Raw genomic sequence first — 27231 nt, 5'->3', positions numbered from 1 at the left:
TTCAAACACTGGCAGCTGGTTTCGGTGGGAATGAACCAGAGGTGCCAAAATTCTTTAGTGTTTAAAATCACACACAGTAAGATGTGTGACCTTAAAGTTACTTGATGCCGCTGAGCCTCGGTTTCCTCATCTGGGGGATAACAGCGCTGCTTTGGGGATTAAGTGAATTAGCAGTTGTTTAAAAGCAAAGAATAAGATCCGGTCCACAGTAACAGCCACTCAGTATGTGTGAATGAATGAATGAATGAATGAATGAATGAGAGGCACTCTACATTCAGAGTCTGCCGTCTCGACCCCCATAACACAACTACTGACTCCCTGCCTAGCCCCTTGGAGCTTCTATTTGTTTAAAAGTAAAGTCTCCAGGGGACATAAGGGAACAAAACGTACAAAATGCCTCTCCCCAAAAGCACAAGCAGTAAAACACATTTAATCCCCCCTCCTTTGTGGGAAACTCTTATTTGCTCCACTGCTAAAATGGCTAGTGACTGGGCGGGCCGCGGTGGCTCAGCGGGCAAAGTGCTTGCCTGCTATGCCGGAGGACCTCGGTTCGATTCCCGGCCCCACCCCATGTAACAAAAAACGGAAAAACAAAATACGATAAAACAAGAAAATGTTTAAAAAGATGTTTCCCTTTCTTCCTTCCTTCCTTCTATCTGTCTATGTTTCCCTTTCTTCCTTCCTTCCTTCTTTCTCTCTAAAAAAAAAAAAAAAAAAAAAAAAAAAAAAAAAATGGCTAGTGACTGACAAGTTAAATCTATTACCTAATCCTCATCTCATTAAGCCCTTAAATAAAGAAAAAAAAAAGCAACTGTGGTGCACTGGAAGAATATTTCAGCCAACACTGAGACACCTGTGTTCATTTCCAGACTCATCTTGAGTGTCTGGAAATATCTCAGACGAAGCATTCACCCTCCCTGCCCCCATTTTCCCACCCAGCAGATGAAGGAGCTCTCCTGGGTCTCTTTTGGCCCTGAGACTCTAGGAGACTTTGTCTCACGGCTCTGTGCCCTCAGCCTTCCCCAGCTCAACCCTCAGCACTCACCAAGGCAGAAGAGAACAGACAGGGATGGGCCCATGGCTTCTCAGCCCCCGTCCTGAGCGCTTTGGCCTGAGGGTGGAGGTGGTGGGGCTGGGGCAGACTCGGGATGTGGTGAGGGGAAGGACACACTCATCCCATCCCCCAACAGCTCCAGCTTTTCCTAATTGAGACTCATCAAGCTGGAGCCGTTTCCTCCCTAGGATGACTTGTACACAGCTCCCACAGAGGCCCGTTTATCTCCTTTCGCCAGCCTGGTGTCACCCACCCAGCCTCTTGCCTGGGCCCCAGTAATCCCATAAACCCCTAACATTACCCTCTCCAAACTTAGGGTTCCTTTAACCATGTTCAAATGGCTCCTTCCTTTCAAATATTGTGGGAAACACTTGCCATCAGCAGTTTTATCAATGACAAATGCCATTGGCTTTATCATAAAAAATAATAATAGTTAGACAAATCGTTTTGTTTACTCACAAAACAAAATGTCTCTAGTGAAGGCATCGGTGTGGTGGCCCATTGATGGCAGAGCTAGGTCCACTGCCATCCTCTCAGCTTTCTCCCCAACATGACATATGGACAACCCTGGACCCAAGCCTTGTGTCCATATTCCAAGCAGGAAGAAAGGTGCAAAGGCTTGTATTGGCCAAGTCTGTCCCGTTTATTATGAAAATAAAATCCTGTCCCTGAATTTTCCCAGCAGGCAAGTGCTCAGAACTCACTGGCAAGACCAGACCCCACGGCTGCACCTGGCTGCAAGAACTTCAGGCATTGTCAATTGGCTCAGTGTCCCAAATGCAGGGTATCGCTTCCCTGAGCTAATTCACATTCTGTAGGCAAAGAAGAGGGGAGAAGGATACTGAAGAGATGATAGAGTCTGCCCCAGCAAGGAGAAAGACATGGTCCGAATCTTCATGGATCGTATCAGCGAAACCCAATTTAGCAAATGAGTAATTAAGACATGCCCTTTGATAAGTGTGGTGAGGGAGGAGAACAGGGTGCTGAGATGGAACATTATCTGGTGGACCTCCTTAACAGAAAGGTTTCAGGGAGCTCTTCTTTGGAGCAGTGATGCTCAAAGTTATGCCTGAAGTAGGAAATATTCCACCTAGGAGAAGAGCTTGGCATATCCGTGTAACTGGAAAGCAGTTGATGTGGCTAGAATAAAGGAAGCGTGACGTTGGGGTTGAAGAGATTAGAGGGGTCAGAGCAGAGTGTCCTAACCTTAGAACTACTGACATTTTGGACCAGATAATTCTTAGGTTTTTTGTTTGTGCATTTTGTGGTTTTTGTTTTTTTTTTTTTACATGGGCAGGCGCTGGGAATCGAACCCGGGTCTCTGGCCTGGAAGGCCAGAACTCGGCCTATTGCCCGCCCCAGATAATTCTTTGTCATGGGGAACCATCTTGGGCATTGCAGGACATTTAGCAGCAGCTCTGGCCGGTACCTACAAGACATCACTGGCACAACTTCCCCCACCCAGATGGGACAACCCAATATGTCTTTAGACATTACTAAATATCACTGGGTTAAATCATTCAGGGACTTATAAGTCAAGATAAAGACTTTGACCATTAATGGGTTTTCAGCAAGGTTGTCTTCATTATATTTGCATTTTGGGGGAGAACAGATTGGGAAGGACCACAGTGAAAGCAAGGTGCAGTATTCCAGTTAAAAGCCCGTGTTGCCTTCAAGAGCAGATGCAGCAGAAATGGAGCGAAGCAAGCTGCCTTGGTGGTCATGTAGAAAAGTCCATGACACTTGCTGATGTCCTAAACCTTTCAGTGACGGAGAAAGAGATGTCAAAATTGACTTCCAGCTTCCCGGCTTCTGCACCTGGGTAATTGGTGCCGCTATTCAATTATGTATGTGTCTGGAAGTCACTCAGGCATGCGGTGGGCGAAGGGAGGATCCCTAGCCCTGTGGGTGTTCACATTGCAGTGAGATGGGAACTGTGGGATTTGAGGCCCGTCTGGGTACCACTGGCTGCCTCTGGGCATGTTGGCTCGAATGGCCCTCCCATCGCCTCTGACTTCTCCATACTCCAGGACATTCGGTTCTCTCTCTCAGTCCCATTTCTTGTGGTGAAATCATTAGTCTTCCAGTTTTCTCTTTCCTTAAGCCCTGGAGTCAAGTTTGATAAGTCCTCTCCTCTTGGAACCTGGTTCTCCTCCCCCTTATGCTGGGTCGTGTCCCCTGCAGGCATCTCTGCAGCACCTTGAACCCTGCACTTAATGTACACAACATACCATCAAGATCTGCTTAATCCTTGGAACTCCCTAAACTGGGAGTGTTGGAGCACTCTGAACCTTCCCTTTGTAGTACGTGCCACAATTTCAGTTTCACATTTAGCTTTGTTATGCTATGACACATGTCCGTGTGCTCCCATGAATTCAGAAACGCCACTGGAACAGAGACTGTGCCCAGGTTTTGCTGAGTAGTATGTGTCCATCCCATTCGGCAATGCCTGGTACATGGTGACAAAACACCAAGTAGATGTTAAAAAAATGGACAGTAAGCCCTGCTGTCCATGACACTAAATGTCCTTCACGGTCATTAACCTTTGGATCCCCTGTGTCAGCCAGTATAGGCTGGCACGTTATTCATGTACGTTGTTTGCAGGCAAGTCCAGCAGCCCTCGTCCTGATTTACAGTGCCCTGTGAGAGTATCTTCTCATGATTTGGGGTGAACAAGTGGGTTTGGGCCAGAAGGACCTTTTGTAAAATGAGCTATTCACAGACTCTCAGGAATTGTGTTCATTCAACATGCAGAAACACTTATTGGGCATCTGCTATGGGTCAGGCATTACTCAAGACACTAAGGATGCAGTCATAAAAACAGTAAGACTCCCCCACCTATGGCACTTACAGTACTGTGGGAGGTATCGATGGTGTATAACATATCGCCACAAATTTAGGAGGTTGTAAAAAACACACTTTTACTATCTCACAGTTTCCATGGGTCAGAAGCTCAGGCACGGCTTAGCTGGATTCTCTGCTCAGCATCTCACAAAGCTGCGATCAGTGGATGGGCTTGACTATGTCCTCATTTAGAGGCTCCACTGATGAAGAATCTGTTTCCAAGCTGCTCAGGTTGTTGGCAGAACTCATTTCCTTGTGGTTGTAGGACTGAGTCCCTGCCTTTCTGCTGGCTGTCACCTAGAAGCCACTCATGACTCCTGCAGGCAATCTCTTAAGGCTTCCTGCATGTCCTTGCCACATGGTCTCTCCAGCATGGCCACTTACTCCATCAAGCCAGCAAGGAGAGACCCTCCTCTCCAAGAAGACCCAACCTTCTTCCAATCCACCTACCCAGGAGAGTCTCTCTTCTGATGAACTCAAACTGACTTGGGACCTGTCATGGTCAGGTTCATGTGTCAACTTGGCCAAGTGGTGGTACCTGTTTGTCTGGTTGGGCAAGTGCTGGCCTGTCTGTTGCGATGAGGACATTTCATAGAATTAAATCATGATCATATCTGCATCCACAGCTGATTCCATTTGTAATCAGCCAAAGGGGAGTGTCTTCTGCAATGATTGATGCTTAATCTAATCACTGGAAGCCTTTTAAGGAGGATTCAGAAGAGACAGGCTCTCTTCCTGATTCAGTTGGCGAGCCTCTCCTGTGGAGTTCATCCAGACCCTCCGTCGGAATCGTCGGCTTCACAGCCTGCCCTGCAGATTTTGGACTCTGCGTTCCCATGGTCACGTGAGACACTTTTATAAATATTATATTTGCAAGTGTTCCCTGTTGATTCTGTTTCCTAGAGAACCCTAATATGCAGGACCTTAAATTAAATCTTTAAAAGTTCTTCCACTTTGCCTTATTCCACTGGTTATGGAAGGGAATTTCCCAGGGGGTGGATACCAGGAGCGGGAGTCATGGCAATCTCCCTGGACTCAGTCCACCTAGACAGCAGAAACTTCACCTGGTGTGGTGGGCAGTACAAGCCCCTGAAAGCTCCATCTGTGTGCTGGTTTGAAAGGAAGTATGCCCCCTAAGAAAGCCATGTTTTAATATAAATCCCATTTTGTAAAGGTAGAATAATCTCTATTCAATACTGCATGTTTGAAACTGTAATAAGATAATCTCCCTGGTTGATGTGGTTTAGTTAAGAATGGTTGTTAAACTGGATTAGGGGATGACACGTCTCCACCCATTTGAGTGGGTCTTGATTAGTTTCTGAAGTCCTATAAAAAGAGGAAACATTTTGGAGAATGAGAGACTCAGAGAGGACAGAGAATGCTGCAGCACCACGAAGCAGAGAGTCCACCAGCCAGTGACCTTTGGAGATGAAGAAGGAAAATGCCTCCCGGGGAGCCTCATGAAACAGGAAGCCAGGAGAGAAAGCTAGCAGATGACGCCATATTTGCCATGTGCCCTTCCAGCTGACAGAGAAGCCCTGACTGTGTTTGTCATGTGCCATCTCACTTGAGAGAGAAACCCTGAACTTCATCGACCATCTTGAACCAAGGTATCTTTCTCTAGATGCCTTTGACTGGACATTACTATAGACTTGTTGTAATTGGGACATTTTCTCGGCCTTAGAACTGTAAACTAGCAACTCATTAAATCACCCCTTTTAAAAGCCATTCTATTTCTGGTATATTGCATTCCGACAGCTAGCAAACTAGAACAATCTGGAATGCAGAGAATGACCCAGAGGACGCTGCCACACTCTTCCAGAAGCCAGCAGATCCAGGACAGGTCCTGGCACCACAGCTGTGATAGCATGTTCACCGAGTCTCTTGAGTTCCTTCTGGTGATGACATTAGAGATTTTAGAAGCAAATGCCACCTGTCCTCCTTTTTACTGTTTTTCTTAAAACAGCTTTATTTAGTTATATTTCAAGCATTTTAGCCTCCTTCTATCATAAACTCAACATCAACATTTTGCATTATTTCCGGTCTCACTTTTCATGCATTATCTCATTTAACCCTCACACAACCCTGGCAGGTGGGTGATGCTCCATTTCCATTTTCAGATGAGAAGTCTGGAGCTTGCGAGAAAGTATATATTTCTATTCAGACTCAGAGTCTGATGGAGAAGTCATAAAATATTGCCAACATGACTGCCGTGGCTGATGCAAGGCAACACAAAATGGCCCAACCCCCAGCCATCAGCTACCCAACAACTGGCGCCCAACACGGGGCTCCTCGGCGGTTCTCCGTGCTAGCCGCCCCTTTCGGTGGTTCTCAGTGACAGCCACCCACCTCCTCGCTAAGTGGCCCCCTCAGTGGTTTCTCTGTGCATACCATCCCCACTAAATTTTTTTTTCTGTTTATTTCTATAACTAAAAATTATCTTGAGCAAAATAATGCCTGTAGGTTCGTGAGCACTGTGCATGTTAGATATTACGTAACAGCTATTTCAGCATCGGAACCGCAGGTGTTGCAAGAGTGACCAAGGGGAAAAAGCTGGAATGTATGCGCCGTGACTGATCGGGAACAATCAGTTTTGACACCAAGATGATAACGTGAAGAATTATAAATCGTTTTCATTTCACCATGTGCGATGAGATAAAACCCTTGAAAATCCTTTGCAAGAAGCCATTCATTAGAAAGCAGTCATGAGAACTTCCTGGAAGATGGCGGCTTAGTAAGATGCGCGGGTCTTAGTTTCTTCTCCAGGACAGCTACTAGGGGAGTAGAAACGATACAGAAAGCACCCAAAGCCACAACAGAGATAAAAAAGACAGCGTACCCCATCCTGGAACGGCTGGCTGGCTGAGAGAAGCAGCTCGGGTGAGATCGCCGAGGCACGCGGGCCTCATCAGGCGGGGCGGGAAGCGGCCGGAGTTACTCCCTTCCCCCTTCCCGGGCTGGCTGGGAGAATTGGAGAGGCGGTCCCCTGAATCCAAGGCGGCTGGCGCCCACACCACGCACAGCCCCCCGGACCAACTGAGAGAATTGGATCGGAAATCCCCAGGTCGCGGAGAACGGTGACGGGTGGGGGAGGCCCCTTCCAAACCCGTGACTCCCAGGGAACGTGCACTCTCTCGGGCGGGCCGCTGCCGCTGGCACCCTCCCACCACGCTTGTCGCCCAGGGCCGACTAGGAAATTCGGACGGGCTCTTTCCCAGGCTGCGGCGACCAGCAACCCTCCCTGCGTTCGGACCCCGGGCCGGCTCAAGCCACTTCGGCTAGCGAACCCCCCCCCGGACGGCGAGAGTTTTCCAAAGTTTAACGTCCCACAGCACCTTTTACTGGTGGGACCTGCTGACAAACGTGTGCCACGAGCGCCACCTACTGGGCAGGATAAGAAAAACAGAACCCAGAGATTTCACAGAAAAATCTTCCAAACTTTTGGATCCAATACCCAGGGAAATCTGTCTAAATGCACAGACGCCAACAGAAGATAACGGATCACGCTCAAATAATTGAAAATATGGCCCAGTCAAAGGAACAAACCAATAGTTCAAATGAGATACAGGAGCCGAGACAACTAATGCTGAATATACGAACAGAAATGGAAAACCTCTTCAAAAACGAAATCGATAAATTGAGGGAGGACATGAAGAAGACATGGGCTGAACATAAAGAAGAAATAGAAAAACTGAAAAAACAAATCACAGAACTTATGGAAGTGAAGGACAAAGTAGAAAAGATAGAAAAAACAATGGATACCTACAATGATAGATTTAAAGAGACAGAAGATAGAATTAGTGATTTGGAGGATGGAACATCTGAATTCCAAAAACAAACAGAAACTATCGGGAAAAGAATGGAAAAATTTGAACAGGGGATCAGGGAACTCAAGGACAATATGAACCGCACAAATATACGTGTTGTGGGTGTCCCAGAAGGAGAAGAGAAGGGAAAAGGAGGAGAAAAACTAATGGAAGAAATTTTCACTGAAAATTTCCCAACTCTTATGAAAGACCTAAAATTACAGATCCAAGAAGTACAGCGCACCCCAAAGAGATTAGACCCAAATAGGCGTTCTCCAAGACACTTACTAGTTAGAATGTCAGAGGTCAAAGAGAAAGAGAGAATCTTGAAAGCAGCAAGAGAAAAACAATCCATCACATACAAGGGAAACCCAATAAGACTATGTGTACATTTCTCAGCAGAAACCATGGAGGCTAGAAGACAGTGGGATGATATATTTAAATTACTAAAAGAGAAAAACTGCCAACCAAGACTCCTATATCCAGCAAAATTGTCCTTCAAAAATGAGGGAGAAATTAAAACATTCTCAGACAAAAAGTCACTGAGAGAATTTGTGACCAAGAGACCAGCTCTGCAAGAAATACTAAAGGGAGCACTAGAGTCAGAACCGAAAAGACAGAAGAGAGAGATATGGAGAAGAGTGTAGAAAGAAGGAGAGTCAGATATGATATATATAATACAAAAGGCACAATGGCAGAGGAGAATATTATCCAAACGGTAATAACACTAAATGTTAATGGACTGAATTCCCCAATCAAAAGACATAGATTGGCAGAATGGATTAAAAAACAGGATCCTTCTATATGCTGTCTACAGGAAACACATCTTAGACCCAAAGATAAACATAGGTTGAAAGTGAAAGGTTGGGAAAAGATATTTCATGCAAATAACAACCAGAAAAGAGCAGGAGTGGCTATACTAATATCCAACAAGTTAGACTTCAAATGTAAAACAGTTAAAAGAGACAAAGAAGGACACTATATACTAATAAAAGGAACAATTAAACAAGAAGACATAACAATCATAAATATTTACGCACCGAACCAGAATGCCCCAAAATACGTGAGGGATACACTGCAAACACTGAAAAGGGAAATAGACACAAATACCATAATAGTTGGAGACTTCAATTCCCCACTCTCATCAATGGACAGAACATCTAGACAGAGGATCAATAAAGAAATAGAGAATCTGAATATTACTATAAATGAGCTTGACTTAACAGACATTTATAGGACATTACATCCCACAACAGCAGGATACACCTTTTTCTCAAGTGCTCATGGATCATTCTCAAAGATAGACCATATGCTGGGTCACAAAGCAAGTCTTAACAAATTTAAAAAGATTGAAATCATACACAACACTTTCTCGGACCATAAAGGAATGAAGTTGGAAATCAATAATAGGCAGAATGCCAGAAAATTCACAAATACCTGGAGGCTCAACAACACACTCTTAAACAACGAGTGGGTCAAAGAAGAAATTGCAAGAGAAATTAGTAAATACCTCGAGGCAAATGAAAATGAAAACACAACATATCAAAACTTATGGGATGCAGCAAAGGCAGTGCTAAGAGGGAAATTTATTGCCCTAAATGCCTATATCAGAAAAGAAGAAAAGGCAAAAATGCAGGAATTAACTGTTCAATTGGAAGAACTGGAGAAAGAACAACAAACTAATCCCAAAGCAAGCAAAAGGAAAGAAATAACAAAGATCAGAGCAGAAATAAATGAAATTGAAAATATGAAAACAGTAGAGAAAATCAATAAGACCAGAAGTTGGTTCTATGAGAAAATCAATAAGATTGATGGGCCCCTATCAAGATTGACAAAAAGAAGAAGAGAGAGGATGCAAATAAATAAGATCAGAAATGGAAGAGGAGACATAACTACTGACCTCACAGAAATAAAGGAGGTAATAACAGGATACTATGAACAACTTTACGCTAATAAATACAACAATTTAGATGAAATGGACGGCTTCCTGGAAAGACATGAACAACCAACTTTGACTCAAGAAGACACAGATGACCTCAACAAACCAATCACAAGTAAAGAAATTGAATTAGTCATTCAAAAGCTTCCTAAAAAGAAAAGTCCAGGACCAGATGGCTTCACATGTGAATTCTACCAAACGTTTCAGAAAGAATTAGTACCAACTCTCCTCAAACTCTTCAAAAAAATCGAAGTGGAGGGAAAACTGCCTAATTCATTCTATGAAGCCGACATCACCCTCATACCAAAACCAGGCAAAGATATTACAAAAAAAGAAAACTACAGACCAATCTCTCTAATGACTACAGATGCAAAAATCCTCAATAAAATTCTAGCAAATCATATCCAACAACACATTAAAAGAATTATACATCATGACCAAGTAGGATTCATCCCAGGTATGCAAGGATGGTTCAACATAAGAAAATCAATTAATGTAATACACCATATCAACAAATCAAAGCAGAAAAATCACATGATCATCTCAATTGATGCAGAGAAGGCATTCAACAAGATTCAACATCCTTTCCTGTTGAAAACACTTCAAAAGATAGGAATACAAGGGAACTTCCTTAAAATGATAGAGGGAATATATGAAAAACCCACAGCTAATATCATCCTCAATGGGGAAAAATTGAAAACTTTCCCCCTAAGATCAGGAACAAGACAAGGATGTCCACTATCACCACTATTATTCAACATTGTGTTGGAAGTTCTAGCCATAGCAATTAGACAAGAAAAAGAAATACAAGGCATCAAAATTGGAAAGGAAGAAGTAAAACTATCACTGTTTGCAGACGATATGATACTATACGTTGAAAACCCGGAAAAATCCACAACAAAACTACTAGAGCTAATAAATGAGTACAGCAAAGTAGCAGGTTACAAGATCAACATTCAAAAATCTGTAGCATTTCTATACACTAGTAATGAACAAGCTGAGGGGGAAATCAAGGAACGGATCCCATTTACAATTGCAACTAAAAGAATAAAATACCTAGGAATAAATTTAACTAAAGAGACAAAAAACCTATATAAAGAAAACTACAAAAAACTGCTAAAAGAAATCACAGAAGACCTAAATAGATGGAAGGGCATACCGTGTTCATGGATTGGAAGACTAAATATAGTTAAGATGTCAATCCTACCTAAATTGATTTACAGATTCAATGCAATACCAATCAAAATCCCAACAACTTATTTTTCAGAAATAGAAAAACCAATAAGCAAATTTATCTGGAAGGGCAGGGTGCCCCGAATTGCTAAAAACATCTTGAGGAAAAAAAACGAAGCTGGAGGTCTCGCGCTGCCTGACTTTAAGGCATATTATGAAGCCACAGTGGTCAAAACAGCATGGTATTGGCATAAAGATAGATATATCGACCAATGGAATTGAATAGAGTGCTCAGATATAGACCCTCTCATCTATGGACATTTGATCTTTGATAAGGCAGTCAAGCCAACTCACCTGGGACAGAGCAGTCTCTTCAATAAATGGTGCCTAGAGAACTGGATATCCATATGCAAAAGAATGAAAGAAGACCCATCTCTCACACCCTATACAAAAGTTAACTCAAAATGGATCAAAGATCTAAACATTAGGTCTAAGACCATAAAACAGTTAGAGGAAAATGTTGGGAGATATCTTATGGATCTTACAACTGGAGGCGGTTTTATGGACCTTAAACCTAAAGCAAGAACACTGAAGAAGGAAATAAATAAATGGGAACTCCTCAAAATTAAACACTTTTGTGCATCAAAGAACTTCATCAAGAAAGTAGAAAGACAGCCTTCACAATGGGAGACAATATTTGGAAATGATATATCAGATAAAGGTCTAGTATCCAGAATTTATAAAGAGATTGTTCATCTCAACAACAAAAAGACAGCCAACCCAATTACAAAATGGGAAAAAGACTTGAACAGACACCTATCAGAAGAGGAAATACAAATGGCCAAAAGGCACATGAAGAGATGCTCAATGTCCCTGGCCATTAGAGAAATGCAAATCAAAACCACAATGAGATATCATCTCACACCCACCAGAATGGCCATTATCAACAAAACAGAAAATGACAAGTGCTGGAGAGGATGCGGAGAAAGAGGCACACTTATCCACTGTTGGTGGGAATGTCAAATGGTGCAACCACTGTGGAAGGCAGTTTGGCGGTTCCTCAAAAAGCTGAATATAGAATTGCCATACGACCCAGCAATACCATTGCTGGGAATATACTCAAAGGACTTAAGGGCAAAGACACAAACGGACATTTGCACACCAATGTTTATAGCAGCGTTATTTACAATTGCAAAGAGATGGAAACAGCCGAAATCTCCATCAACAGAAGAGTGGCTAAACAAACTATGGTATATACATACGATGGAATACTATGCAGCTTTAAGACAGGATAAACTTATGAAGCATGTAATAACATGGATGGACCTAGAGAACATTATGCTGAGTGAGTCTAGCCAAAAACTAAAGGACAAATACTGTATGGTCCCACTGATGTGAACAGACATTCGAGAATAAATTTGGAATATGTCCTTGATAACAGAGTCCAGCAGGAGGTAGAAACAGGGTAAGATAATGGCCAATTGGAGTTGAAGGGATACAGACGGTGTAACAGGACTAGATACAAAAACTCAAAAATGGACAGCACAATAATACCTAATTGTAAAGTAATCATGTTAAAACACTGAATGAAGCTGCATCTGAGCTATAGGTTTTTGTTTTGTTTTGTTTTGTTTTGTTTTGATTTTACTATTATTACTTTTATTTTTTTCTCTATATTAACATTCTATATCTTTTTCGGTTATGTTGCTAGTTCTTCTAAACCAATGCATATGTACTAAGAAATGATGATCATGCATCTATGTGATGATGTTAAGAATTAATGATTGCATATGTAGAATGGTATGATCTCTAAATGTTGGGTTAATTTCTTTTTTTCCATTAATTAAAAAAAAAAGAAAGAAAAAAAAGAGAAGGGATAATTGGAGCTGAAGGGATACAGACTGTACAACGGGACTGGATATAAAAACTCAGAAATGGACAGCACAATACTACCCAATTGTAATGCAATTATGTTAAAACACTGAATGAAGCTGCATGTGAGGTATAGGTTTTTTGTTTTTGTTTTTGTTTTTTGTTTGTTTGTTTGTTTGTTTTTCTTTCTATTATTGTTTTAATTCTTATTCTGTTGTCTTTTTATTTCTTTTTCTAAATCGATGCAAATGTACTAAGAAATGATGAATATGCAACTATGTGATGTTATTAAGAATTACTGATTGTACATGTAGATTGGAATGATTTCTAATTGTTTTGTTAATTCTTTTTTTAATTAATAAAAAGAAAAAAAAAAAGAAAGCAGTCATGGCAAGTCAACCGGGAAGGAAGTCTACGGGCTCAAATCGGGCTTTAGAATGAGGGAGAAGGAAATTAAACTGGGGCTTGGGAGCAAAACCAAACCCTTTGCAAACTATGGATTCTCCTGCTGTTACGGAGCACGAGATTGCTCTGAATGCAGGAAGCCCAAGTCTGGTTTTTCCGGCCTGGAAGCTTGGGCTTCTTGGTCTCCTGCTGCGAAGGCTGTATCCTCAATCGGCTGGATTTGCAAACCAGCTTCCACAGTTTTCTCGTGCATTCAGACATTTGAGAAAGTCATCCAACTGTGAGCAAATAAAATGTCCTTGCATCAAAGTGGCGGACGCTGAGACCTGAACCAGAGCTCTAGAGATGAGCAGAAGGAAGTACAATTCGGTGGGTTGTAGAGATGAGTTGTAGAGACGCTTTGGAGGGGAGCTGTGTCCAATTTGGGAAGCTTGTGGGGCTCATTAAATAAGGTAAGGCCCCAAGCAAGAGGCAAGGGAGCAGGTTCTGTTGGGGAGGTGCTGTGTGCAAGGCACTTATTTGTGTGATTCTGTGTGCAAAGTCTTTCTCTTTGGACAGTCCCCCAGAGCACGGACCTGACTGTCACCGGACGCCCAGTAGTTATCTGGAAGTATTTCCTGAAGGCGTGAAGTCTCCTAAGCGAGCTGGTTCTAGTCAGAAGAAGAGACATAAACTGAAGATGGATTTTATCTCGGCCTACAGTGAGAGCGTCGAGGGAGCGATTGAGCTGGTTTTCCCCGGGAGCTCGGCGCCCAGCGCGAGCGCCTGCCACTTGCGCACACACTAAACGCTTCCATCCCCAAGTCTGAATGCGTTTTCTGCGCTGCTGTAACAAACCAAGCAAACGACCCCCGCTTCCAAGGCTCAGAACAGCGCGAATGTGTTATCTCTGCTCTGGGGGTCGGAGCCCCAAGGATGGGTCTCGCAGGGCTGACACCTGGGTGTCTGCAGAGAGCTGCCGGCACCTTCTCTGCTTCTGGGGGCGCCCGTACCCCTCGGCTCAGGGCCGGACCACTCCGCCCAGCTCCATCATCTTCTCTCCTGACCCCTGATCCTCCCGCCTCCTCCTTGTGTGGCCCCACCCGGAAAGTCCAGGAGAACCCCCATCTCAGGACCCTTAACTCGATCACAAAGGGAAATCCCCTTTTCCACGTCAGGGAACCCGCGGGGCCGTGCTGCCTCCAGGAGAGGTGGGAAAGGAGGCAGCGCACCCGACTCAGTTCTGTAGAATTCCAGAGAGCTCAGGACGTACAAAAGCAGACGTGGCATGTTCGCATAATAAATAAATAAAATAAAGTAGACGTGGTCCCGCGGCGGCAGCCGATGCGCAGAGCAGGTCATGGGGACCAGGCCCCGTGGCGGCCTCGGGAGCTGCAGGGTGTACCAGGTGCCTGGAAACGAAGCTGCAGCCGGGCCTGACCAGCTGCCTTACCCCTGCGGCCGCTGTAACAAAGTCCCTCTCCCTGACAGTGGCTTTAAAGGACAGAAACCACGGTCTCACGGTGGCCGAGGCTCCCTGTGACATCTGTGGGAGCCACCCCTGTCCCTCTGCCTCTGTCCACTCATACTGGATTAAGGGCCTCCCTGCTGAGGATGAGCTCATCTCAACCTGCCTGATTCCATCTGTGATGACCCTACTTCCAAGTGAGATCACTGCTGAGGTTGTGGGAATCAGGGCCCCAACATAGCTTGTGAGGATGTAACTCACAAAGCTCCATCCTAACAGGGGTCTTGTCTCCAATCTGATCATTTTGGTGGGGAAGGGGGCATGGAGGAGGTGTAGACAGCACCGATGAACACAGTGGTTCTGGGTCTCAGGCAAAGAGTCTAGAACTGTGTCCCACAGGATTCCTAGAGATGCACGTGGGGCAGTGGCAACACTTAGCAGGAGGTGGCATCACAATTCCGAATAGTTGTATTGGCAGTGGCAGCTTTATTACAAAATATAAATGGAAATGGAAAGGACCCAGAATAGTCTAATCAATTTTGAAAAAAAAAAGAGATGAAGTTGAAGGACTCACTGTTTGATTTCAAGACTATATTAGTTGGGATTCTTCAGAGAAACAGAACCAACAGGATACAGATACAAATGTTGAGAAATTTATTATGGAAATTGTCTCATGCAACAGCGGAGACTGGAAAATCTGAATTCTGTAAGGCAGGCCACAAAGTAGAAACTCAGATGACGGTGAAGGTGAATTCCCAGGAGAATCTGGTTGATTGGTGTGCTGCTTTGAAAGTGTTGTGCCCCCCAGAAAAGCCATGTCCTTAATCCTGATTCAGTATTGTAGGGTGGAAAACTTTGATTAGATTTTTTCCATGGAGATTAACCCACTCAGTTATGGGTGTGACCTACTGATTAGATTACTCTGTAGAAACGTGACACACCCAATTGCAGGTGTGGCCTTCTGGTTAGAGGCAGATGTGGCTATTCCCATTCAAGGTGGATCTTGATTAGTTTACTGGAGTTCTTTAAAAGAGGATATATTTTGGAGAAAACACAGCTCTTCAGAGCCACGAGGTACTGACATTTGGAGATGCTCAGAGTGCTGACAGAGAGAACAGATGCCTAGACGCAGATATTTGGAGATGCAGAGCCCAGATGACATCGCCATGTACCTTCCCATGAGAGGACAAGCAAGCCAGAACCCAGACTTGAGTCCCAGAGGAGCTAAGTGAAGGCCCACAGATGCTGAGAGAGGGAGCCACCAGCATCAGAAGCTGGAAGCTGGGGACAAGGGCCAGCAGATGCCAGCCACATGCCTTCCGATGTGACAGACATCAGCTTTTCTTGAGCCAAGGTATTTTTTTCTGGATGCCTTAGTTTGAACATTTTTATGGCCTTAGAACTGTGAACTTGTAACTCAATAAATTCCCTTTATAAAAGCCAATCCATTTCTGATATGTTACATTCTGGCAGCATTTAACAGCTGGAATAGAGGCAGAAATTCTTCTATCTGCTTTCTGAAATCCTCAATTCTGGCTTTTAATACCTCAAATGATTGGATAAGGACACCCCCCACTTTGCTGAGGATAATCTCCTTTGTTAATTGTAGATGCACTCAGATGTAGATGCAATTAACTGTCTATAGTTGCAAACCCATCTACAAAATACCCTCATAGTAACAATCAGACCTGTGCTTGCTTGACCAACTGGACACCATAACCTAACCCATTTGACACATGAAATTGACCATCACAAAGTCTTACATGCGCCTACAGTTATCAAGACAGTGTGGTATAAGGACAGATCTATGGAAGAGAACAGGAGGCCCAAAATAGAACAAACCATATATAGCCAATTATTTTTTGGCAAAGGTGCCAAGAAATTCAAAGACTAAAGGACTTTTTAAACAAATGGTGCTAGAACAATTAGATGTCCATTTGGAAAAATATGAACTTCACTTATTACCCCATACATGTGAAATTTAACTTAAAATGGATTATAGATCTAAAAGTAAAAGCCAAAACTAAAAAAAATTCTATTAATAATAAAAATGGGAGAAACTATCTGTGCCATTGGGCTAGGCAAAGATCCCTTAGGACATAAAACCATGAGCCATAAAAGAAAAAATTAATAAATTGGGCTTCCTGAAAGTTAAAACATTTTGCTCTTCAAAACACAGAGCTAAAAAAATGCAAAGGCAAGTTGCAGACTGGAAAGTGATAGTTGCAAAATGCGTACCAATTGCCTTAGTCTGCCAGGGCAGCTATGACAAACACCACGCTATGTGCTGACTTGAGCAACGGGAATCTGTTGTCTCGGTAGTCTTAGAAGTCCAGCATCAAGGCATGGGCACTTGGTTTCTGCACTGGCTTTCTCCCCGGTCGGCAGTGCTGCACCACCTGCTGTCTCTCTCCTTGCGTCTGCCTCGCTGGCTCTGGTGTCTTGTGGCTCCTACTGACTGATGCCACCGGAGTTTCCCCTATTTGTAAGGGTTCCCATCCTACGGATTGAGGCCCACTGTTTTAGTTTGCAAGCTGCCAGAAGGCAATATACCTGGAAAGGGGAATTTAATAAGCTGCAAGTTGTCATTCTAAGGCCATGAAAATGTCCAAATTAAGGCACCAATAAGAGGTTACCTTCACTCAGGAAAGGCCAATGAATGCCCACCATGGGAGGGCACATGGTGACATCTGAAAAAAACGACAGGAGAGGGAGGTAGAGGAGGGCACAGTATTGAAGAGTACCAGTAAGGATAATTTAAAGGAAAAAAAAAAATGTTAGCACCCACAATTGGGTGGGTCACATCTCCAAGGAAACAATCAAAATCTCCCAACCAGAAATACTGAAGAGGATTAAAGAACTTGGCTTTTCTGGGGTACACAACATATTTAAACCAGCACACCCACCCTGACTCAGCTTTGCCTCATCCAAATAGGCTCTTCTAAGACCCTATTCACAAATGGATTCACACCCTCCGAATGCAGATTAAAACCTGAACCATCTTTTGTGGGGCACGCAATTCCGTCCCCAACACTGAACGCGGGCTGCTGTCCAGAACATACGAAGAGCTGTCGCAACAGAAAGATAAAATTCCAGTGGAAAAAACAGGTAAATTGAGCACACACTTTCACAAAAACGATGAATGAAAAAGACATGACACTCAATATAATTAGTCATCAGGGAAATATAAATAATAAATATACCATGACACAGCCATACGTGCAACCACACAGATGAATCTCAAAAGCATTTTGCAAAGTGAAAGAAACTAGAACAAAAGACTGCAAGCTGTATGACCACATTTATCCGAAACTCTAGAAAGACAAAATCATAGTGAAAAAAGTATCTCAGTTGTTGCTGAAGGCTGAGGAGTGGGGTTGTGGGGCAGTGGGCACGCGGGAACTTTAAGGGGTGACGGAGGTTATCTATATCCCAAAAAGGCTGGAAAATATATGACCATCCATTTGTTGAAAATTCATAGGAACATAAACTTAAAATTGATGAGTTTTATTGCAGGTAAATTATATCTCCATTAAGCTAACAAAGTGGGCAAAAATTAGTGAAGACATCCCAAAAGAAAAGATAAATTGACGGGGAGTTATTTCTCAGTGAGTGCCCGGTTTCTGTCTGAGGTGTTGACATAGTGGTGTAGTGATGGTAGCACAACACTGTCATTGTAATGACTGCCACTAATTGTATGTTTGAAGGTAGTAAAATAGGAAATTTGGAGTTGAACATGTGGCACTATAAAAGTTTTTAATAATGAATGGGCATTGAGCACATGAAGACACTCACTGTCATTAGTTATCAGGGAAAATGCATATTAAAACTAAAATTAGATATCACAGCACAACCACTAAAACAGTTAGAATTGAAAAGACTGATGATACCAAGTGTTGGCAAGAACATGGAGCAAGCAGACTTCTCAAAAATTGCTGATGAGAACATAAAATGGTCCAGCCATGTGGCAAAGCAGTTTGATAATTTCTCCATCAATGGAAATTTTCAAATGATGGATATGACTCCATGGAAATCTAACATGAGTAACCCTGAGATTTTAAAACCTTGATGAAGTGCCGTCATAGTTCCCAGGCAATGTTGAATGGAAGGAAAGATTCCACTGTTGTCCAGCAAAGCCAATAGTGAAGTGAGAAAAAAGTGCTGTATCTCAGCCAGAAAGGAGCTGCATGGAGAGTTTTTAGTGGGTCTCCTCTTGGACAGTAGCCAGCAAAAAGAGAAAATTAGATTGTGCTGGAGCCTCTGGTGGCATCAAATGGATTTCAGAATAGAGATTTATTATAAGGAATTGGCTCACACAACCATGCGGTCTGACAAGTCTGAATTCAAATGGCAGTTCAGAGGCTGGAAATTCTGATAAAGGTGATTTCAAAGTCCTTAATCCAAATTCCCCTGGGAAAATTCCAGCAAGAGCCAGTGCTAAAGTTGAGGCAAAACTTCTTCTGACTTTTGAAACCCTCAGTTCTGGCTTTTAAGACCTCCAAATGATGGCATGAGAATTTACCCACATTGCCAAGAGCAATCTCCTTTGTTGAGTATAAACGCAATCAACTAATTGTAGATGCAATCAGCCAATTGTAGATGCAAGACCCATCTATGAAATACCATCAGAGTAACAAGCAGGCAACTGTTTGACCAAACAACTGGACACTATAAACTAGCCAAGCTGACAAGTGAAATTTACCATCACAGGCAGCATGGGGTGGCAAGACTCACAGAAGCCAGGCAGACCTTCCGAGGAAAGGGCAGACGAATGGAGGGCACTGAATACACTCTGCCTGGATTGCCATCTTGCATGGAATAGGGGAAACTGTAGACCAAAAGAAAAAAAACAGTGAATTTTCCTAAATATAAATTAAAAGGTGAATTAAAAACAAACATTCCTGGCGGAATGCTGCTCTGAATGCCCTGTGACCACCCAGGACCAGCCCCTGGTTTGTAAGTTCCCTAATAAACTGTAACTATTTTGCTAAAATACACGCATACACATTCCTGACACTCTCACAAGCACTGTGAACCATCATAAAGATGAATAAAAAGGACAACTGACCCTGCCTTCGTGGCGTTTTAGTCTAGTGATGAGACAAGCCCTGTTGTCACAAGCAAATAAAGGGTAAGTTCTGACGTGACTTCAAGAACACAGTTCTGCCTGCCCGCTATGTGAGAGCAATTTGATTTTGCCTCTTTTTAATTTTTGAATGTTTGATTCAAGGTATTTTTCCAGATTCCCAGAGGCTCTGCCTGTGTGAGGACATTTAATTCAGTGTGCAATGTTACGCCACAGATTTCTTCTGCTCCACTTTTGAGTCTTTGGGGGAATGGGGTGGGGTGGAAGGTAGATTTTCACCACCTGAAGTTTTTGACTCTCCTTCTCTGTTTCATTTTTGCATCAGCGTTTGATGGATGAAGATTTTTTACACTTATGAATTTCTGTGAACAGGACTGATACTTGTGGGTGATGAGCACATTACTTGTTCAATATATTCCTAAATATTTCAGTTTCTTGGCTGCTTTGTAAAGATTTTTAGTCCAAGCCTGCCCTCTTATGTGAGTGTAGTGAAGTACGTTTGGTTTGGTTTGGTTACAGGAAGACTCTTTTTGGTTACCAGGGGAGTTGGGGAGGTGACACAGAGGGAGGCTGTATGTTCTAGATTATTTTCCTTCAAATTCTAAATTTTTCTCTCTTGCGTCTTTTCTCCCTTCACTTTGCAGTTTCCAATAGGCGCCCTCCCCAACGTTTCCCCAGAGTCACCTTTCCGACACTGCTTCCTTCCTTGTCTCCCGTGCACTTTCAACTTTTAAGCCCTGATAAACATAATCAAAAATACTCCTGGGTTTTCTCATCACCAAAAAAAAAAAAAAAAAAAAAAAAGTTAAATTGCCCAAACTAGCATAGAAGCATCCTCTTCAGGAAGTCCCTACCAGACACTCAACCCATGGAGCTCCAGTGAGTTCTCCCCAGCCCAGTTTAAAGGGAAGTCCTGCTTCCACCAAACCCTCCTGTAAGACTAAGGGTCCAATCAACAAATCCTAGCCGAAGTCCTTCTCTCTGTTCATGAAACCCCCGCAAATTCCCCAGCCTCGAAGCTGCTTTGCCAGCCGGACGGCCTCCTCGCTGCTGCAGCAAGCTTGGTGTTCTGAAGAAAATGTGGCAAGCTTGTCTTCCAGCAGCCCCTTCCCCACAGGCCACGCTCTCATCTGCCCACTGTGCTTTCAGCATCGTCCTTCTTTCCATTAAGAACGGTTTCAGGTCTGCCATCAGCAGTCTTTCTGCCCTTGCAATGGGAGCTTGAGAGATTGCTCAAGGGAAAGTGGTGTTTTTTCTCTTCTTCATTTTACTTAGAGTAATTTTGAAGTTCTACCAATTTTAGATGCTGTGTGGGAGAAACACATACGTAACAGTGTCCCCTGGTTTTCAACTACCTGGAGAGCCCAAAGCATTAAAATCTGCACAGTAGCTGAGTGACCCCACGTCATGGGTTCCAGCCCTCAGCTGCTGCAATTCATCCAGCTTGAGCTGGGGGGTGCCATAAGGAAATGTGGGGAGGGGGTCTTGAGGTGAACAAGCATCAACTTGGGAGTCACCGCCACGACAGGTCGTCTTTGGTGTTGACTTGGCTAGGCTGTGGTGTGCATTGTTTAGTCAAGCACCGGCCTAGAATAACCTAAGCTATTTCATAGTCGGATCAGCATCTAGTCAGTTGACTTTAGGGAGATGATGTGGGGTGGGCCTCATCAAATCTGTTGAGGACCCTAAGGGGAGCCAAGGAGAAATTCTTCCTCGAAACTGCAACATGGGCTTCCCTGGGAGTTTCCAGGCTGCCAGCCTCTCCCTACAGATTTTGGACTCAAGACTATGCTATCAACTCTTACTGGAGCCCTACCCCAAATATCTCTGACCTGCCAGTCCCCCAGTTGCATAAGCAATTCCTTAAAATAAGTCTCTGGAGAAACCTGTCACACATCTGCTTAAGGACAGAACGTGATTGCCAGGCAAGGGGACAGGAGCTGCTTCTGCCTGAAGGGGGAACCGTGGGGTCTCAGGATTTTCAGGTGTGTCCACACAAACGGCCCAATCCCAGATCTCAGAGCCCCAAGGAATTTCAGAAACATTTTGTTTCCTTTGAAGCTCTGCCACTCTTATGGTAAGACCCCTGGCCTGATTTTCAGCCGAGTCTGCCCCACAGCTACAGGAGATAATGTCCTGTATAGAAAGCTGCTTCAAAGCTACTCTAAAGGACTGTGGGTTTCATAGAATGTCTTAAATTGGAAATTGACTCTGAGCTAATCATCCTTTCTCCCTAGTTGTCATCAGAAGCAGGCAGCCTCCTCTGACATCCTTACAGTTGTGTGCCCAAGTCCAGTGAGCTGGACCTGACTCTCAGTTTAGACCTTGTTCTAGTTTGCTGGCTGCTGGAATGCAACACACCAGAGACGGATTGGCTTTTAATAAAAGGGGATTTATGTTGTTAGTTCTTCAGAGGAAAGGCCAGCTAACTTTCCACTGAGGTTCTTTCTTACCTGGGAAGGCACAGGATGATCTCTACTGGCCTTCTCTCCAGGTCTCTGAGTTCCAACAACTTTCCCGGGGGGCGATTCCTTTCTGCACCTCCAAAGGCCTGGGCTGAGCTGTGAGTGCTGAGATGAGGGATGCTGAGCTGCTTGGGCTGTGCTATGTTATGCTCTCTCATTTAAGCACCAGCTAATTAAGTCAAACGTCATTCATTACAGCAAGCACGCCTCCTAGCCAACTGCAGATACAATCAGAAACAGATGAGGTTCACATGCCATTGGCTCATGTCCACAGCAACAGAACTAGGCGCCTTCACCTGGCCAAGCTGACACCTGAGTCTAACTATCATAGACCTGTAGCCTCCCAAAGAGTGGGTTCTAGGATCAGACTTTGAATTCCAAATCCTCCTCTTACCATGACACCACAAGTTAAAAAAAAATTTTTTTTAAGTGGGGAGTGGGCCCCTTTACTTCATGGATGAGATTGATGCAGCCCTTGATTTTTAAAACATGTTTATTGTTGCATTTTTGTATATATGAACAAGCAAAAAATGCCCATTTCATCATAATTTCTCTTTGAAATAATATGTTTGAGATTTCTGATAGACTTTTTGGAATTGACAAGACGTATAATATCACAAAAAGTGTTGCAGTAAACCCTGCAGATTATACTGAAGATTCCAAAGATTCCTCACATCGAATCAACAGTTCAGGTATATTACTGGTTTTCTATTTGCAAACAAATGTATAAAAATATATATTCCTAAACTGACCCATAAAACGGTTTCTGTTTTATATTGTTAATTTAAGATATGATAAGTCTAATAAAGTATTCTCTATACCTGCTTCTAAAAATAAAAGTGGGGAGTTTGTGATAAATTATTTTGGTTGATTAGCTTGAGAGTAGCACCTGTTAAGTGGATTAGCCTAATTTAAGCAGAAATGAATCCATGGGTTGTATGTTGAGGAAACTCACAGAGTCATGTGGGAAGCAGAGGAACCATATTTTGAAAAGGATCATGTGGGGGGCAGGACGGTGTCCCACCCCCACCCCCGAGAGGCCCACACCTGCACCCCAGAGCCTGGGGATGTGTTACCTGGGAGGGCAAAGGGGAGCGAGAGCACACGTGCATTAGGCGTGCCAATCAGATGAGCGGTTATTCTGGGTCACCCAGGTGGGTCCGGTGGTCACAGGGGTCCTTAAAGAGGAAGCGGAAGGCAGAGGAGAGAGAAGTGGGGGTGGCGGCTGGGGTGGTGGCGGCTGGGGTGGGGGCGGGGGTGGGGCTTAGCTGGGGCTGCTGGCCTTGAAGCTGGACGAAGCCTCCAGGGTTGTCCGCAGCCTCCAGGAGGTGGAAAGGGCAAAGAAGCAGGTTCTGCCTGGTGACACCTTGTCGTCAGCCCCATGTTGGACTTCTGCCTCCAGAACTGTAAGATAATACGTTTGCAATGTTTAAGCCACGGGAGTTGTGGACACTTGTCACAGCGGCCAAAGGAGACGGTTCCGAGGGAGCGGGGGATCGATGGGAGGTACATCCATGCTGCTGTCTTTGGAAAAAATATGCTCAGTGTTGGTGTCAGTTCCCACAAAATGCAAGTTCCAGGAAGAGGGTCTCTTGGTCTCATGTCTCCTCCCAGGCCATGGGAAGACAGGGGCCTGGTGGAGACATCTAGGGAACTGCAAGCAACAGGAGAGCTGAAAGCGCCTATTAGCATATTATCAATACTCACTGCTGACCTTAACTAGAAAAGCATCAGCTTGGCTCTACCTCTGTGCCCTTCCTGTCTCCACCCAACTGCCCAGGGTTAACTATTTTCCTCACGTTTGCATTAGTTTACCACTCCCGTACAAGTTTTATAATTTTTCATGTACATAGGTAACTATATAGCTTTATAAAAGACATAGTTTAGAGTTGATTGTATTTGAGCTTCATGAATAAGACATTGTGTGTAAAATGGGTTAATGTGATATGCTTTCATTCAGCGTGGCTTCTAAGATTCAGCCACATGCCGCCTTCAGTCGCAGCTCTTTACTTTTACTCCCAGAGAACAGTCCGCTGTGCGCGTGCACGGCAGGTTACCTGCGCCCCTATGCGTGGGCACCTGTGTTTCCATCTCATCTCTTTACCGTCCCACCACCTTTCCCTCCTGCTGAGGCCAAGGAGAGAAGCTCCGTTTTGTTGCCAGGCCGTACCACCTGTCAATCATTTCTCATCTCCGCCTCCCACCGGGAGTGCCCGGGGCTGGCCAACCGAGCTGGGAAATTCAGTAACTGAGTCCTTAAAAAGGAGCAATTGCTTTCTGGTTATAGCTTTCCTTTGCGCATTTTTTTTTAAGTTTCTATTGAAGAAAGTTTTAACAACATCCAAAAATTCACCTGAAATGTCATTAATTGGAAATAATCGCTCAAAATTAAATATCGGTACCATTCAGTAAATTGAAATAACGTTATATATCATGCATACAGAGAACTCAACTTTCTAAACCAGCATCCCAAAAAATCTTCCAAAGATACAGTTGCTATGAGTAAAATAGCTTTCTTTACTCAAAAACCTTTTGTGAAAGAAGCCAGGCCCCACAAAAAACAAGCGCATGTTATATGACTTCATTTATATAAAATTCTAGAAAATGCAAACTAATCTACAGTGACAGAAGGCAGATCAGTGGATGCTGCGGGTGGGGTTGGAGAGAGAGGGATGGCAAAGGGGCGTGAGGAATCTCTTGGGGATAATGGAAATGTTCGAATGTTTCTGAGGATGGTTTGGCGCAGCTGGTGGAGAACGGATGAGGCAAGAGAGGCACTCGCTCAGACCCAAAATCTAAGAGGGTGCCAAAAGTCATCAAGATAATCATGTGCTGATGCAATATTCTTAAAAATTCATGCAAAATGATGCCCCAGCTGCCGGCAGCCCATGGGCCAGATTCTCCCTCCCTGGCCTTGGATTCCTTCCACTAGGCTCACTGCAGGCACAGCAGCCTCCAGGCACCCCCGCACCTGAGTCCATGCCTGGGGCCCTGTGCTCTGTGCGTGGGGCTCTGCTCGCTGCCCGCCTGCCTGCACTTCTCCTCTGCGGCCACCACCTCCCGCTCGCACATCCGAGGCTGCCGCCGGCTGTTGCAGCTGCGCGGCCGCGTGCGGGAAAGGGTTCTGCCCCTCTCTGAATATGGACTGGCCTCAGCCACCTCAGGAGAGGAAGCAGACGTTGATCTCATTCGAACCCAAGGATGGCCGTGGTTGTGCGCTGGAGAAGAAGTGCTTAACTTTTCCTCGGACTGCAGAGTCCACAGAGGATTCGGTTTCTTTTAAACAGAGATGGGAAATGAAAGGGTGATGATGCCTTCATTGAAATGGAGCCGGAGCAGGAAGCACAGAAATCCTTAGAAAAGCATCATTATGTGCATGAGTCTGCATTATGTGGAAGCTGTGAAACAGACAATGAAGATGGCGCTGCTTTAATGGAAAGCCTGCAGGCCAGGTCTTATCCTGGGGTAGGTGATGGTGGGCTCATTGAGAGGACTTCCTTATAGCTGCAATGAGAACGGCATTGTAGACATCTTTGCAGGACTAAGTATGGTAGGCATGGCTTTGTCACGGACTACAGAGGGAGAACAAGACTGGGGAAGCCTGTATGCAGTTCAAAGAACCAGAAATGACCAACGGAGCCTTGTTGAAACACAGGGAAGAAATCGATAACCGATATATATGGATACTTCCAAGTAAAAAGAATAAAGCTTGGACACACATGGTCCTCATTAGGGAAAGAAAATGGTATCTCCTCCTACTGCTAATTATGTAAGTGAGCTGGAGATGGTCTTTGAAGAACATAAAGTAAACAGGATTTTCAACCCATGACAGCTTTTGAAAATAAGAAGGAAATAGAATTGCCTAAGGAGATGGCAGAAAAGCTTCCAGAGGTTGTGGAGTTTGGAACCACGCCTTTATTACATTTTGTCTGCATGAGAGGTTTGCCTTTCCAAGCCAACACTCGGGAGCTGTAAGCTTTTTGGCTCCACTGAACCCTTTTAGAATCACCATATTGTACAGTTCCAGTGGGAAGGCCACTCCAGTTCCCAGGACCATTGTTTCCTGATGCATGCCCAAAGGGAAGACGACTTCCAGGGACTCCAGATAACAAGGATGAAGCAAGAAGCATTCCGTTTGCACAACTTTCCTGAACATGGGATACAAAGTTCCAGTTTATCAGCAGCAACTGCCAGAGAAAAGATTTTGGAATTTTGGGTTCACTGCTTCTTAAAAAAAAAAAAGGTGAACTTTTGAGAAAGAAAAAGGAGAGATTCAGCTTAAGATTATGAAATAAGCCACAACTTTTTGTTTCAATCTTGATCTTTATTTTATATGATCACACAATTTTTCATGGAGGATATGGTACCCAGTGTAAAGACTAGAGTTTTTTTATTCAGCACTGACCTTTGACACTCTCCCCCCAATTTAAAAACAATCTGTTTAAGGTTTGTTCTTTATCTCTGAATTGAGAGTTTAAATGTTAAACTCTTGGTTTGAAGGTTCTCATGGCATCAGATACTGATTTATTGGTTTTTTTTACATTTTTAAAAAAATTTTTATTAAAAAAAAATTACCAGAAAGAAACACAAACATTCCCAACACATGCTCATTCTGCTCTACACATACACTCAGCAATTCACAATTTCATCACATAGTTGCATATTCATCATCATGATCATTTCCCAGAACATTTACATCAATTCAGAAAAAGAAATAAAAAGACAACAGAAAAATAAAACGAAAACAGGAAAAAAAAGTTACATACCATACGCCATACCCCTCCCTTTCACTGATCACTAGCATTTCAAGCTAAACTTATTTTAACCTTTGTTCCCCCTATTATTTATTTTTATTCCATATGTTCTACTCGTCTGTTGACACAGCTCTACATTTTCAGGCAGTTCCCTCCAGCCTCTCCATTACATCTTGGATAACAAGGCGATATCTACTTAATGTGTAAGAATAACCTCCAGGATAACCTCTGAACTCTGTTTGGAATCTCTCAACAATTGACACTTCATCTCATTTCACTCTTTCGCCTTTTGGTCAAGAAGGTTTTCACAGTCCCTTGATGCTGAATCTCAGCTCATTCTGGGATTTCTGTCCCACGTTGTCAGGAAGGTCCACACCCCTGAGAGT

At 43.8% G+C, this 27231-nt stretch overlaps 1 pseudogene; it reads left to right on the top strand.

Annotated features, from left to right (window-relative positions):
• The first annotated feature begins 1069 nt into the window (after positions 1-1069).
• LOC143658245 (G-rich sequence factor 1 pseudogene) lies at positions 1070-26158 on the top strand (annotated as a pseudogene).
• Positions 26159-27231: the final 1073 nt, after the last annotated feature.

This window comes from Tamandua tetradactyla, chromosome 16, assembly GCF_023851605.1.
Source record: "Tamandua tetradactyla isolate mTamTet1 chromosome 16, mTamTet1.pri, whole genome shotgun sequence".
Classification (NCBI taxonomy): domain Eukaryota; kingdom Metazoa; phylum Chordata; class Mammalia; order Pilosa; family Myrmecophagidae; genus Tamandua; species Tamandua tetradactyla.
This window is presented reverse-complemented; position numbering and strand designations above follow the sequence as displayed.